At 37.9% G+C, this 17,748-nt stretch overlaps 1 long non-coding RNA gene across 1 annotated transcript; it reads left to right on the top strand.

Moving 5' to 3' along the window:
* The first annotated feature begins 615 nt into the window (after nucleotides 1-615).
* Nucleotides 616-4,761, top strand: LOC148779145 (uncharacterized). The gene is made up of 2 exons (XR_016046913.1): nucleotides 616-841; nucleotides 4,111-4,761. It is a non-coding gene; the product is annotated as an uncharacterized LOC148779145 (long non-coding RNA).
* The last annotated feature ends 12,987 nt before the right edge of the window (nucleotides 4,762-17,748 follow it).

Here is a 17,748-nt window from a genome sequence, read left to right as displayed (position 1 = left end):
AAGAGAGAGGGCTTAGAAGATTTTTCTAATTAGGGATAGGGTAGGAAAAAACACACGTGAAAGATTTCCCAAAATTATCCGTCACGCTCGTAATATATTTTTTACTTATCAGGGCTAGATTTTTCACCTATCAGGGCACGTAATGGATTTTTTGATTTTTTGAGAAATCTCACATAATCTCTTTTAATTTATTTACGATTAAGTATACCCAAATAGTGGAAATGTCATATTGCCTTGTAATCTATTGTCACGTAATAGATTTTCAGGTACCCAAACGGCCCCTTAGGGTTTAAGCCCTAGACTAAGTGGTATGGCCAGGGTGTTCTTACCCTTTCCAATGGTGATAAATAAGAACAAAGAGAGTTACTTCGAGGGAACTCAAGTCTCCAATACATAACAAGTTGAAGATAAAATCAGCTTGCTGATCGTGAGCTGTTTTCTTCATTAAATAAGAGATTACAATAAAAAATAACTAAAAGGAGAAGGTTTAGGCTAAACACTCTCTAAGAAAGATAACAATCAACAACTACTCTAAAGACTCGGTAACAACAGGTAACAAAAACAAACTCAGAAACAAATATTTCTAAAGACTTGTTCAACATCGTGAGCCATTATTCTCTCAAATTGTAGTAGTAACTTCTAATTGTCTTGCTTTGCACGTCCCTGCAGTGAGGCAGTTGTAACATTCTCTCCCTCTTAAATTATACCCTTGTCTTCAATGGTATGGTCGAGGCAGTTGTAACATTCTCTCCCTCTTAAATTATACCCTTGTCTTCAATGGTATGGTCAGGAAATTGATTTCTTATGGTTTCCACTGGTTCCCATGCGGCATCTGATGGAGGTAAGCCGTACCATAAGATTAACACTTCTTCTTTATTTTTCCTTACACAACGATTCAAAATAGCTTGAGGCTTTGGGCTCATTATTCCGTCTTCTTCCCACATGACTGGAAGTTGAGTTTGTACCCCATCATTCACCCTTAGTTTTGGTTTGAGAAGGGAGACATGAAAAACGACGCGAATTCTGGAATCACTTGGTAGATCCAATTTGCAGGCAACTGCTCCAATTTGTTTCAAGATTTGGAATGGACCAAAAAATTTAGGAGAAAGTTTCAAGTCCCTCCTTATAGCCATTGATAACTGTCTATATGGCTGGAGCCTAAAATAAACCCAGTCACCCGCTAAAAATTCTCGCTCGTTGTGTTTTGAATCATATACTCGTTTCATGCGTTTTTGGGCTTCCTTGATATTTTTCTCCAAGTTATTTAACAACCCTGTCTCGATCAATTAAGTCCTTCTCAACCGCGGTCACCCTTGAAGTACCTTCATCATAGCTTAAGAGGGTAGGAGGGGCTTTTCCATACACGGCCTCAAATGGTATCGTTTTAATAGTGGAGTGCCAATTGGTGTTGTAGCAGTATTCAGCCCATGAAAGCGATTTGGACCAGTCCTTTGGTTGAGAGCTAGAAAAACTACGGAGGTACATTTCTAATGTACAATTGACCACTTTACTTTGGCCATCCGTTTGCGGGTGATATGCACAACTAAAATTGAACTTGGTTCCATTCAAATGGAACAATTTCTGCCAGAAGATGCTAGTGCAGGCTAGGTCACGGTCACAAACAATAGATCTTGGCATCCCATGTAGGTGAAAAATTTGGTCAAAGAAGGTTTGGGCTACACTTACAGCAGTGTAAGGATGTGAAATGGTCGTAAGGTGTGCATATTTGGATAACCAGTCAACGACCACCAATATTGTTGTCTTTCCTTTGGAAGCTAGTAATCCATCTATGAAGTCTATGGATATGTCGTCCCATATCAAGTTTGGTATTGGTAAAGGTTGTAGAAGACTTGCCGGGGTCATGTTCTCCCCTTTGTGGTGTTGACATACATCACAACTTTTGATATGTTTATTGACGTGTAGCCTCATACCCTTCCAATAAAAGATAGAACGTATTCTAAGAAGGGACTTTAAAACTCTTCATGGGTGCTTCCATGAAATTAATTGACAATGTCTTTTATAAGTGCCGAATCTTCTGCAATGTAGACCTTCTCTTTAAAAACAAAATTCCTTCTTGTAGCTTCCATGGTCCAATAGCCTCTCCACCCTTTACTAATTCAACTCACCTTTGAAGAGTAAGATTAGTATGAATTTCTTCCTTGATCGCATCCACCCAGTGAGGAATGGGCAATGAAAGTTCTGCGAGCCCACCTCAAGTCTCTGTTTTTTCATGTTTTCTTGATAAAGCATTAGCAACACTATTTTGTTTCCCACTTTTGTACTCGATGGTGAAGTCAAAACCCATTAGTTTGTAAAGCAAGCAATGATTTTCTGGTCCCATAAAAACTTGAGACATTGGTGATCGGTGTGGACCACAAATTTTCTCCCCAAAATATAAGGCCGCTACCTTTGCACAGCAAGAACTAAAGCCAAAATTTCCTTTTCATAAGTGGAGAGAAAAAGATTTTTACCTTGGAGAGCATAGCTATAAAAAGCTATGGGTCAATCTTGTAAGAGGACATCGCCAATACCCGATCTGGATGCATCACATTCTATGATGACGTCTCATGAGAAATCAGGGAGTGCTAGTTTGGGGGCTCGTGTCAACACCTCCTTTAATTTTTGAAATGCCTCCTTTGCAAGTTGATTCCAACCAAATGAATCTTTCTTGAGCAATTTGGTGAGGGGCCCGGCTATTTTTTCATAGTCCTTGATGAACTTCCTATAGTAGCCCGTCAACCCAAGAAATCCACGCAAGGCCTTGGGTGTGGTGGGCCTTGGCCAATCCATCATTGCTATTACCTTGTCCGGATCCATGGCTACGCCATCTTGGGAAATTACATGACCTAAATAATTAACCTTATTTTGGCCAAACTGACATTTTTCAAATTTTATATATAATTGGTTCAACCGTAAAATTAAAAAAGTAATTTCCAAGTGTCTCATGTGATCAGCCCATGATTTACTGTACCCCAAAATATCATAAAAAAACACAAGAGTAAACTTCTTTAAATGAATTTTGAATACCTGGTTCATGAGTGCTTGGAAGGTTGATGGTGCATTGGTGAGTCCAAAAGCCATGATGAAAAACTCGTAATGATCGTGATGGGTTATGAATGCTATCTTTTCAATATCGGTTGGATGCATTCGGATTTGGTGATATCCAGACTGCAGATCTAATTTGAGAAGAATTTAGCTCCATGCAATTTGTCCAAAAGTTTGTCTATTACAAGCATTGGGAATTTATCTTTGATTGTAATTTTGTTTAATGCCTTGTATGGCTTGATGGACACCGAGCCATGCCCACTCATGAGAGGAATGATGTAATCTGATGCATGTTGTGGAGGTAGGCCAGTGGGTTTGGTGATAATCTCTTGAAACCTTTTAACATACACTGAATCTCGTGCGAAATGGCGGGCTTCTCAGTCATTTGCAATAGGGTATTCAAGCATGGCATTTGAAGTAGCACTCCCTTTGCAGTCTTCCTAGCAGCACGTCTCATATCAGGGTCTTTAATCAGTCGGTTTTTGGGTACCGAGAAGCCCTACAACTTAATGTGTTTTCCGCCCATTTTGAATTTCATTTGTAGTTTTGAAAAGTCCCAAGTGATGGGTTCCAACATTTGTAGCCACTCTGCTCCCAAAACTACATCATAGCCTTCTAATGGTAGTGAAAAGAAATCAACATAAAGTGAAATATCTTGCAAACTCATCTTGACATTAGAGCATTTCCCTGTGCTGGAAACTTTCTCTCCAGAGGTGACGGCCACCTCTAATCGTCCTCTAAGATGAGATTTTAGTCCCACCCTTTGCGCTAGATTCTCACTGATGAAATTATGGGTACGCCCAGAATCGATGAGGATAGTGGCTTCCCGTCTGAGGCGTCCTGTGACTCTCATCGTTTCTGGTGCTCGAATTCCAAAAATTGCATGAAGTGAGATTGCAGGCGTTGCTGTTGAGTCATCTTCGTCATTCTCCATGACCGCATCACCATTGATTTCCTCCGTACAAGCTTCAATCAAGAATATTTTCTTACAACCATGGCCTGGGTTCCACTTGTCATTACAGTTGTAACAAAGACTCTTACTTCTTATTTCTTGTAATTTTGCAGATGACATCATTCTCACTAGAATGGTCGCCTGGTTGGAACTGGTTTTCTTATTGAGTGAGAAGGTGGGCCGTGAGACAGGTGGAGCAATTTTTTTTAAAGATTGGGATGGAGCCTCAAAGAGGAGTGCCATGCTAATGGCCCCTGAAAGGGTTGTGGGCCGATTTGCCTGCACATCAGCTTTCACACTTTCGTGTAGACCGCTCACAAAGCAACTGACTTGGCGAGCTTGAGGAAGATGCCCCACCTTGGACAACAACTTCTCGAATTGTGTTTGGTATTCGTGTACTGACCCTATTTGTTGTAGTTTGGTGAGTTTGTCGAAGAAGTCCATAAATTGATTAGGACCATGGCGAGAGTGGAGCCCTTCTTTAAATTCATCCCAAGAGATGGAACCTTTCTCTTGTTTCAAGAGCTGGAACCATAGTTGGGCTTTTCTTTCATGATGGAAGGATGCCAATGATACTTTCTCGTCGTCAATCGTTGTATGCAAGTGGAAGAATTGCTCGGTCCTACAAAGCCAGCTTGTTGGGTCTTCGTCTCCATTGAAACGAGGGAAGTCTAGCTTGACCATTTTTGGGGTGTAAGAACTTGCAGTGCCACCTGACTGAAAATGACTTCCATATGATTTTGCTAGCGTGTGAGAATTACCTTCATTCTCTTTTGTTGAAGGTGTTGTCATCTGATCTATCTGAATGTTGAGCTGCTTGAAAAGCTCATCCATTTGATGCATGATATCCTGATGGCTGGTGGACAGTGAGTTTATGGTCTGCTCGATTTGCTCAACCCATTGTTCCACGCTTAGCTCTTGATACCACTTTGGTACGGCCAGGGTGTTCTTACCCGTTCCAAATGGTGATAAATAAGAAGAAAGAGTTACTTCGAGGGAACTCAAGCCTTCAATACGTAACAAGTTGAAGATAAAATCGGCTTGCTGATAGTGACTGTTTTCCTCATTAAATAAGAGATTACAATAACAAAAATAACTAAAAGGAGAAGTTTTAAGCTAAACACACTCTAAGAAAGATAACAATCGGCAACTACTCTAAATACTTGGTAACAACAGGTAATAAAAACAAACTCAAAAACAAACTTCTCTAAAGACTCGGTCAACATTGTGAGCCATTATTCTCTTCAACTGTAGTAGTAACTTCTTACTGTCCTGCTTTGCACGTCCCTGCTATGAGGCAGTTGTAACACTACGCGGGCTGTTACACTTTTGAATACGATGGAAGACTATATATCAGTTTAGTTCGGGGATGTTTCAAGGTTATATCGTTAGAATGATCCTATGGAATGAAAATAGTGATTATTTGGTTTAATTCACATGAAAAACCAAACTGAGTATCATTTATGCATCGTTATCTAATTTTTGATGCAAGATTATTAACTTATATTGATCTCGATTTCAAAAAATAAAAGAGTAATCCTTATGTGGAGTGGATTTGGAAAACGCTTACTCATAAAAATTGGCTGAACCACAACTAGTTCTCACATATGGGTGATTTACAAACAAAAGTAACTTGTAAACATTTGAGTTCAATCATCTTTTATTTTGGGAAATATGTGTCATTGTGCAAAGCCCCTTGATGATATAAGGACGCTCTTGGACAATAATTAAGGACTTCATAGTTTTTATATGAATTTATTTCATAAAAATATTTCGAATGGACGAGTTTGGATGAAGATTGGCTGAATGCTGACTAATTCTTACCATATAGATGATTAAATAGCAAAACAACTTGTGTACAATTGAATCAGTTCATTTTTAATTATATGGAATATGCATCAACATGCAAGGAGTACCAGAATGTTGTTATGAGAACAAACTTGGGGAGTAATTAAAGGCGTTACGGTCTTTGTGTGTGTCAGTTGTCTTGCAACTTTGAGTAATTTAATGTGAAAATTGTCTTTAGGCACATTATATATGGAGCACTGGATTGACATTTTGGTGTTAAATAGTTAAGGGAGTCTTGTGTGGTCATGGAATGTATGGTTAGAATACAAGGCTTTTACCATTAAGATTAGAGAGTTAGAATGATTGAATGGATTGCGATGGGGTGGTGGAGATTACAAATTAAGTGAATATGGTCTAGAAGTTGGAACATGGTTAGCAAGGGGAAAGCGGAGAATTCAGAGGTGGTCTATAAAAGGCACTAGGAGCATTATTCAACTATAAGAGGCCCTAAGAGCAACAGTCTTTTTTCTTCAAGACATACGGCAGCCAATTATTTAACGGTTCTTCAGGTACGAAGCATAGACAAGCCCAGACATCTATTGTGGAATTCCCTTTGAAGGCCTAAAGCCTTGAAAGTCTTTACTTTTTCCTTGCATCAAATTGATGAAACTTATTTTAAAAACATCAGCTCCTTATAGGGCGGGATACCATGCTTCAAACTAAAATTTGGAGACCATTTTGCTTTTTTTTTATAATTTCTTTTGGACTGCATAATTAATCAACTTATAAGGAAATATATGAAATTGATATTGTTTTCACGTGAAATATAGTTTTGTTGTTGGACTTACCAAGTCGCTTCTTGTTAAGATGGAATTTTTGGTAAATCTTTAAACTACTGGGCTTATTGAAGAAAAACGAGAGAGTTGGTAAATCTTTAAACTACTGGGCTTATTGAAGAAAAAAGAGAGAGAGAGAGAGAGAGAGAGAGAGAGAGAGAGAGAGAGAGAGAGAGAGAGAGAGAGAGAAGCCAATTTCCTTTTGGTGATTCCCCAAGTTTAGAAATCCAAAGGGTGTTTGATTTGGTTGCAATGATATTTGCATCTGTATGTTGTGATAGGCACTATGTAATTTTTCAGGACAATTTCTTCGTGTTTATGGTTTTCTTGGGTTCATATCTCTGTCTTATGTACCATTCCTCTAATTTTTATTCACCTTGTTAAAAAATTAAATAATGCCACCACACAAATGCAGTGTTTCTTGTTAGTTCTTTCGATAGAGTATTGAACTGATATGCTATTAAAGAGATTCCTCAAAATCAAAGTTGAACTTGTTGAATTATATTGTTTATTCATCTATGTTGTGTGCTAAAGACTTGGTGATTACTCAGGTTTAGAAATCCATAGGATGCTGGCATGCATCAGAAAATAGTTAATAATAGCTTTCAAGTTACACGAGATATTAACAAAGGGTCTTTTCCATGTGGAAATACATTCAGCATCTTACTGAACCACAAAAATTCATAGTCTAAGGCAAATTTTAAGGTACCCTAACAATCTCTCAAACAGGGACCACAATTATGGAAATTAGAATACCCTTTAACAGAATTTAGTAAGCATGCACCCACATTTAGACAAATACACACACACACAGACACACACACACACACACACACTTGAATTTCACAATTGAAATAGGCAAAGAAGCCTGCATTATATTCAAAAGAAAACAAACCCAAAAACCCCAATTTTCAGTACCCCAAACTTATGAAATTTCAATTACTTGAGTCACACCCAATTTTACTATATGGGCTAATATAAACTACTCTGAGGGGTGTCAGCTTTGAGAAAGAGACCATTGGCCAATTCGAAGGTCTTTTGAATGACCTAGAATGGTGGAGTTCCGAGGCTTTTCAATGTGAATCTGAAGTTCAAGAGTTATGTAGAGCTTGTCTGACTTCCTTAGAGGACTCTCTAGCTCAGCATCAGAATCTGATGATAGGATATAATGAGAAGAAGATCTTCCTCCTTGCTTATCAAGATAGCTTCAAGAATGAAGACACAACTTGTCTTGCAAAGATGAAGGCTGCAAAAAAAGAGATAGCAAGGCTACAAGCATATCTCATTCGATTGAAGACCCAGCTAGATCGAAAGCGAGCAGAGACTCAAAGCAAGTCCCAAGAGTTAGAGAAGTTGAACTCTGAGATGGCATCGACCAACATATAGTCAAGTCAAATTACTTAAGCAATCTCTACCCTCAAAGTGCAAATGAGGATGACTTTAGAGCACGCAAAGACAATGAAGATGAAGACTTGTGAAGCCCTTGACAATTTCTAGGGGCTCATGAATTCTTTTACCATTTTTCTTGTTTTATTTTCTCCTCTTCATTCCTTTTGTGGATTTTGATAACTGTAACCATATTTTTTAGAACCATCTATATATGGAATGAATGCTCTTTTCTTTCATTTTTGACTTGTTTGCTTTGTTTGCTTCATGGTTTGCATCTTTCTCTCATTTTTTATGACCAAACCTTGTCTCCTTCAGAAGGGGTTAAGAGATGAATTTAGAGGTCCCTTCGCATGGAAGAATGCTTGGTCTTTATTATGTGTGACTTGAATGCCCTTTCGGGTTTTCATCTAAGTCCTTGGGGCATATGCCATTTTACGTTTTCACGAGAATCTCGTCAGCATTTTTTTTTTTTTTGTGCCACTTTAACCCATGGTTTTTACACCATGTCTGCCATTTTTTCATTTTTACTCATGATAACTAGTACATAAGCTCCATTAGGAAAAGCAATTTTTACCATAAATGGCTCTTCCCATTTCGGTTCAAACTTCCCTTTTGTACTGCCACGAGTAATAATTGGTCTTCTTACTGCCAAGACTAATTCTCATGTAATGAAGGACCGTACCCGTATCAACGTATCAAAGGCCTGCTGCATACGGTTTCTGTAAATCTCGAGACTTTGTTGTGCTTGTAGTCTCTTTTCATCGAGTGCATCCAGCTCTTGATAACAGATAGCAGCTTGTTCTTTATCCGTCATCTCGTGATGAAGGGCTATCCAGAGTAAGGGTAACTGAATTCCCAAAGGAAAAAAGTCTCATCCCCATAATACTTCAAGAAGTCTTTCATGCCAGTCTCTTTTTGTTTCAGAAACAGACTTTCGTAGGGCATCACACAGGGTTCTATTGAAAGCTTCAGCCAAACCATTAGCACTAAGATGGTACATGGTCGAATATTTCAATTTAAACCCAAACTGATTGACCACGCAACGTCAAAACTGAGGACCATTTTCTGAGGTGATCCGGTCGGTCACCCCGAATCTATAAATGGTGTTGTGACGAACAAAGTTGGCCACTGTAAGCCTTATAACTTTCTTAAGAGGGATGGCTTCATCCCATTTAGAGAAGTAAGCAGGGGCACACATGCCTCAAAGATGATGGTGGATCGATAGGACCTCCGATATCCATTCCCCACTGAGTGAATGGCCATGCTACTACACTCGGGCGAAGAGCCTCAGGAGCTTGATGATGAATAAAACTTGAATGAATATGCCAAACTGGACAGTTTCTTGCATATATGAGTGAATCAGTAATCATACATGGCTAGCAATAGCCTATCCTGGTAATTCTGTTATACAGCTTGGGGCCAGACTGGTGCATCCCACAAACTCCAACATGGACCTCCTTGAGTACATGTTTCACTTCTTTCTGATCAATACACTTGAGCAGCATATCATTGAAGGAAAGTTCAAACAAGATACTGTCACGATACTCATATCGTGTGGTTGACATTCATATCTTGTTATGTTTGATGGGATTAATAGGAAGTCTATTGTGTTCCAAATATTCTTTTGTAGGGATTTGCCAGTATGTCACTTGATCCTCTTCTGCACATAACCTTAGACTCCGACTCCTCTTCTTCCTTCTCTTCAGCTATATAAGGATTTTGAGAACTACTTGAAGCATGCAGAGCCTTTCTAGTTGCAATTAGTGCCACGAATGGATAAGTTTGGCACTCCTCAAACAACTACATTTCATCCTCATTAGCGAGCTTATTAACAAAGTCAACACATTGTCATTCAGCCCTCCATATCGGTGTCGGCTCCTTTAATGGGATCTGAATAGCTGCCCCAAATTGGTGAGCGTGTCAGCATGTGAAATAAGCCTTCACGGTTCAAGGGCAACTTCTTCGAATTCTACCATCAGTGTCTTAGCGGTATTGAAATAAGGCTTGAAGTTGTCCTTGCTTACATCACATACGCCTTTGTACTGCCTGCTTACGAACTCTGAATCTCCATAAATGGCCAAGTACTTCAAGTTCATATGAGAAGTAATCTCCAAGCATGTGATGAGTGTTTAATATTATGTTTCATTATGGGACTCTATCTCTTGGAGAGAATGATAATGGGACAAGACCATCACGAGGGGTGGAGAACACTACTCCGGCACCATCTCTTTCAAACTGAAAAGCCCCATCAAACTGCATCTTCCAATCACACAATGCTTTAGCGTAAAATACTTCTTCATTTAGAAGGTCATCAGATAAGGGAGAATTAGCTGGGAGAGGGTGTGCAGCCAAGAAATCTGCAAGCGCTTGGCCTTTGATAGCTTTTTGTGGCACATATGTGATGTCAAACTCCATGAGAAGTAGTGACCATTTTACAAGTTGACCAGACAAATATGGGCGCGACAAGAGAAATTTAAAAGGGTCTGCTCGAGAGATGAGCTGAACCGGGTGTGCAAGCAAATAGTGTCGGAGCTTTTAAATCATGAATATAAGGGATAAACACATCTTTTTAAAGGGAGAATAATTCTCTTCAGCTCCTTGCATTCTTCACCTGAGATAGTTTAGAGTTTTCTCCTTTCCTCATCATTATTTTAGGCTAGCAAGGCACCTAGTGACTCGTCCAATGCAGTCACGTATAAGATGAGAGGCTTCCTAAGAATTGGTGTAGAGAGGACATAGGGTTTCAACATGTAATTCTTAATGTCTTTGAAAGTTATTTGACATGCTTTGTCCCACTCGAAAGGCACGTCTTTCTTTAATAAGAGGGAAAAGGGCTTACACCATCTTGAAATATTTGAGATGAGTCTTCGGATATAGGCAAGCTTGCCTTAAAGAGATTTGAGCTCCTCCAAATTCCTCAGAGATTGCATCTTTTGGGTATCTTTAATCTTAACAAGTTTGATCTACAAGCCTCAATACTTGACAACAAGCCCCAAAAATTTCCCTGATTGTACACCAAAGGCATACTTTTAGGACTGTGTCGTAGAAAATAACTGTTGAGATACCTCTGATAAAATGACCATAACTAACAAAATATAGGGAATTTTCTAAAGAGACTTAATTTTTTGAAAACTAAACTCATTTATCTATAAGAAAAACATTTCCTCTACTAATTATGATATCATTTGTTATCACAAAAAGATCAAACAAAAAAGTGCAAAGTTCCTGGAACTTTGTCACACATAACTAACATGCTCAAAAGATCTATCAATATCTTTCAAAATATGCATGATTTCACCATAAGATTTTCTCTAGATAGAAATATACTAAAAAACATAAAATATCACTTAGAATAATCACATCATATGATAGAAAATCATGCCTTATCATTTTATTGAAAACAATGATCAAATCTGGAATTTTATCTCATGATCTTAGTGCCTTTTAGCCTCTCATCCTCAAAGACAAAGGAAAAATAGCTTTGTCATTCATGATCAAGTACTTATGCACTTTCTAAATCATAAATTTTGACTAAATATAAGGACTAGGGGGCCCTCTTAGAGCCTTGGCTTTAATACCATTTGTTGGTGTGCTAAGCCAAGTCTAAACGATGCATTTAAATAAAATAAAATAAAAATAAAATAGTCATTGCAAAACAATAAGGTTTCAAATACATAAATTATTCATATAAATTTATAATAAATACGTTCCAGCCACCAAACCTATCTTTACCTTATTTTAAAATAGAAATACAACTCTAATTGGTCCCTTATAAAAGCTCAAACTTAAGATACAACAAGTACTCACACATAAGATACGAGTACTCAAACTTAAGATACAACAAAAGGAAGACCATACTCAAGTACTCATATTTACCATACCATTTAAGATACATTCTCAAATCTCTCATCACTTATGAATTACATCAAACACTTCAAGACCAATCTACTTCTCCATCAAAACAAAAACTTGCATATGCCTAAATGACTTGATCATGATAAGTCAAATTTGAATTCAATGTGCATGATATATCAAAGGGATTATCATGGCATTAAAACACTAGCTAAATTAGCATAAAGACAAACATGTTTCAAATATGACATGTTCAATTATTCTGTATCACAAAACATTTAATAACTCGAAATTGTAGTAAATAAAGTTTTAAGAAATCAATGGGAAACCAATGATTGAACCCTTTGTGTCCGGATCACCAATTAGATCATTTAGGGACTTATTGTCCCATAGATGAAATCATTGATGGTTTGAAATTCTCATGGGGTTTACTTCCCTCAAACTATGGGAAGCGTGTAATCACTTTTTCACCACATGGATAGGTTCACAATGACAGAGATAATGAATTTTAGATGTCAAAATAATCGAGAGAGATGCAGACCACTTCGCTTAAGACAATAAGCACATGTCTGTGGTGTAGTCTAGCATAGGGCAATTTCTCAAATAATTGCGGTAGCGCAATTTTTTATCATCATGGAACTTTAGAGAGGATGAAATACTTACTTATCGATTAATTATATTCACTCAAAATCTCAGAAAAATCAAATAGTTGGAAGAAATGTTGTCTAGAAGATTGGATCTCAATATATCTTATGAATATTGATGGGAGTATGAGCCTAGTTCAAGATGGTCATGGAAGAACGTGAAAAACTGTTGATAATATCATGAACGAGGTATTGAAATTCAAGATTTACAGTAGTTAGACATGAAGAAGATGAAGCTTAATTAAAAATAAAAAATAAAAATAATCCAAATGATTACCTCAAGTGTGGAGTATGAGCTACCTAGTTTCCATGACGAGATGGGAATAACATAGTTGCTTGAGGTTCAAGTTTTAGAACACAAGGGATGATCTCAATGGGAGGTGCGTAGAGGCCAAGTTTCTTTCTCTCTCTCTCTCAAAAGTTTGTAGATGAAGTAGATTAGGGTTGACACAACCTACGTTATTAATATATACTAAAGTGATGGATAGTGAAGTAATCTATACCCTTGATGCTTTTAATCTGTGGCACATGAGATGGCTTAAATCCTAGCCACACATCCACATCTAACCATCAAGATGAATGGACGTAATTATTACACCATCATCACCCCATAGAAACCCTGGGTTAGTCATTTTATCTTTAGGTCATTGTCCAATAAATCATTTCATTTCTAGTCCTTCGAAAAATTCCATAAGAGACCAAAGTTTTTTATGAAAACAATAAAGCACCATCAGAACAGGGATATGCCCTTATGGTAATTTGTAAAAAATAATCTTTGTAAGAAATATATCTTATGAATTAGTCAATAGGATAATGAGATCCCATAAAGTCCCATATACTAGGCCAATGGGATGTAGCTACTTGAAAAGCTACTCTAAAATTAAATTTCTCCCATGGGTTAGGAATTAGGCTAAAATAACTCAATTTAACCTTGGCCTTTGACACATGACACCAAAGCCACATATATTGAAAAGACCATGTAACAAAATTAGACTAAATGATTTATAAAATAATTTCAGCAATTGAAAACTATATAACATGAATCCACAAATTTTAAAAGAGGACACCCACTAGATATCCACTCTACTATGATGTCATCACTATGAAGAGTAGTGGGGTTCCCACGTGGTTGCCATATGGACCCCCATTAAGGTGTCCTTGTTTGGAATTATCCCCAAGCAAAATGAAAATAGGGATTTTTGTGCCTTAGAAAAAATTTAGAAAATTTTTAAAAAAATCTCAAAAAAATCAACTATTGATTTTTATCATAAATGCATATTTTCTTATCAAAATAAAATGGGACCAAAGGTAAATGAGATCTCTAGGATTAATACTAACCTTTGGGGTACTCCGTTAGGCTCGTCGATAATGGTGGTATAGTTTGTCTCAAGATGACTCCATGGGTTTATATCACAGAGTTTATGACAGAGACACATAATTTGGCCAAATCAAAGTTTTCTATCATCAAGTTTTCAATAGATTATAGGTACACCCTCGTAGGACAATTAACACATATATTTAGGGGTCCTCTCAACACACCTGTACACTCTCTTCTTAATTGAATCAAACTAGAAGAGTCCAATTGCTATTGTAAGTGTACATGTTGTCGTATAGTCTCATGTCAGGGTACAGACTCATGTCCTTTGAGTCATGACCACTTCGCAAAAGGCTGATATTCAAATAGATATTCAGGTTCTTTTGTGTATCCATTTTGGTTCTCCTAGCCCTTGCAAATCACCACAACTCAATATACAATGAAATTGCCTTGACTCCGAAGATTACCCCAAGCCGCCCTTTAAATATCTCTCTCATAAATTATATAATACACATTGTCTTAGCTACGAGGGGTTTGATGAATCAAAGCTTTATGAATCATAGCCCCAGTGCGTCAAGCACCTAGAGTCATTACCACACTGACGTCCACTGAGTGAGACAATCTTAGTTTTAAGCAGTGATTTAAAAATCGTCGAGTCAGCACGAATTCGGGCGAGTTGAAACGAGAATCGGTCACTCCATATTGATCCCTGTAAAAAATCGTGTATAGTCCAGTTCTAGAGGAGAATCGACGATTCTCTACAATGAACCGCCCAGTTCTAGAAGAGAATCCACGATTCTCTACAATGAACCACCCAGTTCTAGAGATGAATCGGAGATTCTCTACAGTGAACTGCTCGATGATGTCATGGACTCGGTGTGTATGACGCTTTCAAGGGTAATTGAGATATTTGCTTTTAAAATAAAGGTAATTTACGCACTAAGCTGACATCACCCCACACACGATCACGTGCCTCATGTCCCGTTAACTCACGCGCAGATAAAGCACTCTTCCTCATGTCTTTTAAGCCATGCAAAATTGCAAATCATACGGGCAGCGTGCAAGACATCACTTAATAGCCATGCAAAATTGCAAACCATATGCTCAGCGTTCATTTACATGTTTCCAAATTAACGTGTCGAGCCTCATCAACATATTTTTTAATTAAATAGGTTAATTAGTATGTCAAGTTAAAAAAATAGCCATATAATTTTTTTTGCTATTTATTAATAAAATGATTTTTTCGATAGGTTTTATTATAATATTTTATTTTTATTTTTTTTATAGTTATTGTGTATATTGCCGATAGGATTTTTTTTTTTTTGGAATTTTGACATCTTTGTTTTTCATTTTTTTTGGATAAACTTTTTTTGAAGTTTTTTAATGAGAAATAATGCTATAGGACCCTCCCCTACCCATGTGTGTAGGACTTCAAAGGATCTGGCACGAATCTATAGAAAAATCAAGTCCCACACCCATGTGATAACTTTTCTAGAGATCCATGCCAACTTTAATGGTGATCCTTTGGAATCCTACATGCATGCGTGGGGGAGGGTCTTATAGGATCATTACTCTTTTTAATATAATAATATTAGAATTTATTGGTGGTTTTATTTTTATTTTTAATCATATGATATGGAAGCCTTTTTTAATAATTTTTTAATCACTTTTACTATAATATTATAATTAATAGTTATATATTGATAACTGAATCTTGTATTTTATTTATTTACATTATAAATTATGTAATGTATTATTTTTTTTATAGTTGTAAATAAGATTTTTTAAATTTGATGATATAATAAGACATTTTAGATTTGTTCTTATTTGTATAGTAAAATAATTATAAAATATAAGCAATAATTTCAATTTCATTACATAATACTTTTAATATCATAACATTGTGAATTATATTCAATTGATTGTCAATTTATAATTATCATGTGAAAATAACTTGTATTGTTCAACTTTATTGTCAATTATTTAATGCAAATACATATTCTAAAATTTTAGGCTTCTTTGACTATATAATTTTAAAATAATTTGATGATTAAAATTCTGAATTAATCTCATGTGCCCACTAATTTAGATAATTTCTTCCTAGATTGAGTCAATGAATTGTCATGCGAATTCAATCAATGGCATAAGGGTGACCAAGATGAAGAACAACATCGTCTTTTATATTGGTATTAGGTCGTATTTTACGAATTATATGCTTTATTGTAGGCTATATATGATTATATACTTGTCGGACCATCAATGCATTGCATGACATTCATCTCACTCGGGGCAGTCCAAAGACTGAACGCAAATGAGCACACGACCTTCTGCTCAAATAAATGTCGCACAAAAATGCGGACATGAATGCGAACGACCCTAAGGCAACTAAAATCCTGAAGACTGGTAGTTCAAATGCCAGGACTTTTGTTTCGCAAGGGGTTGGAACACAAACCGCCCCAAACACTACTTTGGACTATGCACACACGTGCAGGCCTGAGATTGCCACCGCGCAGAAAAAAGAGGGGGCACTGAACATGCTCTCATCCACTCCAAAACAATGAGCCCCCGTGGTCCTTGAAGAAGTTCCTTTCGATTACCATACTATCTATTTCTCCATCCCATTCGTGTGCTGGCCCTCAAGGTCGGACTCGAGGCAGGATGATACAGCCTCGGCCGACGAAGCAGAACCTTCCTTCTTCAAGCAAAGCTAAGACTCCAAGAACAACTCCAAGTTCTCTCTCCCTGTTCCATCATACATTGCCTGAATTGATTGATTTCGCTCTCAACTCTATGAGGCAAGCCAATCAAACCGAAAGTCAACTCCAATTCCAATTCTGGGAAAGAGTACAAAAACTTACGTGCTAAGAAAATGAAAGGGATGGAAGTGCCACTCCGCACAAAGAGAGTGATTCCACCTACTCAGGAAGATCCACTAGAGTGGAATATGTTCCATCCACTGCGAACAACATAGTAATATGAAGAGAGCGACGTGGAACACTGTCACATGGTAGAATCCCAAGAGGAAGTACGGTCACCCAATCTGCGGCCTCATGGCCGTCACAAGCAAGTAGATGAGATATGGACCCAAGGCTGTCACGAGACCATTTGAGTTACAGAATGACCTCAAGGCCTTCAAGCGTAATGGCCGTCAGCCACACGGCCCCAAGGCTATCAAGAGTCAGTACTCACTCAATCTTTGAGACAGGCGGGGCAGGCTCAGCCTTTGCTACTCTGGTTGCCAGATCACGGGTTGAAAAGAATCTGCACCACTCCCATCCCTGAACTGTAAGAGCATGGTGAACGACTTGATGTGATGGCAATTAGTCAGGATGGTGAAGAGCTTGAAGACCCCATGGCTGGCTATTAGCATAATGGAGAGGCTCACAGGCCTGGAGAATTCTCGCCAGAGAGAGCCATCTTCGCAACAAGAGGCCAACTCGCCTCATGATCTGTGCCGCCCGAAAGAAGGATGAAGACTCCCTTCCTCTCCTATGCCTCAAGTTTTGTGGCCACCAAGTCTCCCTGTCTTTTCTGAGGGCCCACCCAACATGGCTTCTCAAGCCGCCCTACCAGCGTTTACCCAAGAATACATCCAAAACATGATCAATTAAAGCATCCGAGGCTTACAGATGTCCAAACGCAAGAATATGTTCACTATAAAAATCCTTATCCACCCCTCATCGATCAAGTCCAATTCCCTGCAGGATACCAAAAAGGAAAATTGCTTATCTTTGATGGCAAGGGGTCACCACAGCAACATGTTCCTCATTTCGTGTCAGCATGTCATGAGTCAACCTCCGACTCTCGATTACTCCTCTGATAGTTCATGGAGACATTAGTCGGACCTTCTTTCAAGTGGTACGCGCGATTACCACATAATGCAGTGCACTCCTGAGAAGAAATGGAACACATGTTCTACAAGTGTTT

The sequence above is a fragment of the Amborella trichopoda genome, chromosome 13 (genome assembly GCF_054954075.1).
Source record: "Amborella trichopoda isolate Santa Cruz 75 chromosome 13, AtrichopodaSantaCruz75HAP2 v2.0, whole genome shotgun sequence".
Taxonomy (NCBI): Eukaryota; Viridiplantae; Streptophyta; class Magnoliopsida; order Amborellales; family Amborellaceae; genus Amborella; species Amborella trichopoda.
Note: the sequence above shows the minus strand (reverse complement) of the source record. Positions and strands in the feature narration are given on the sequence as shown.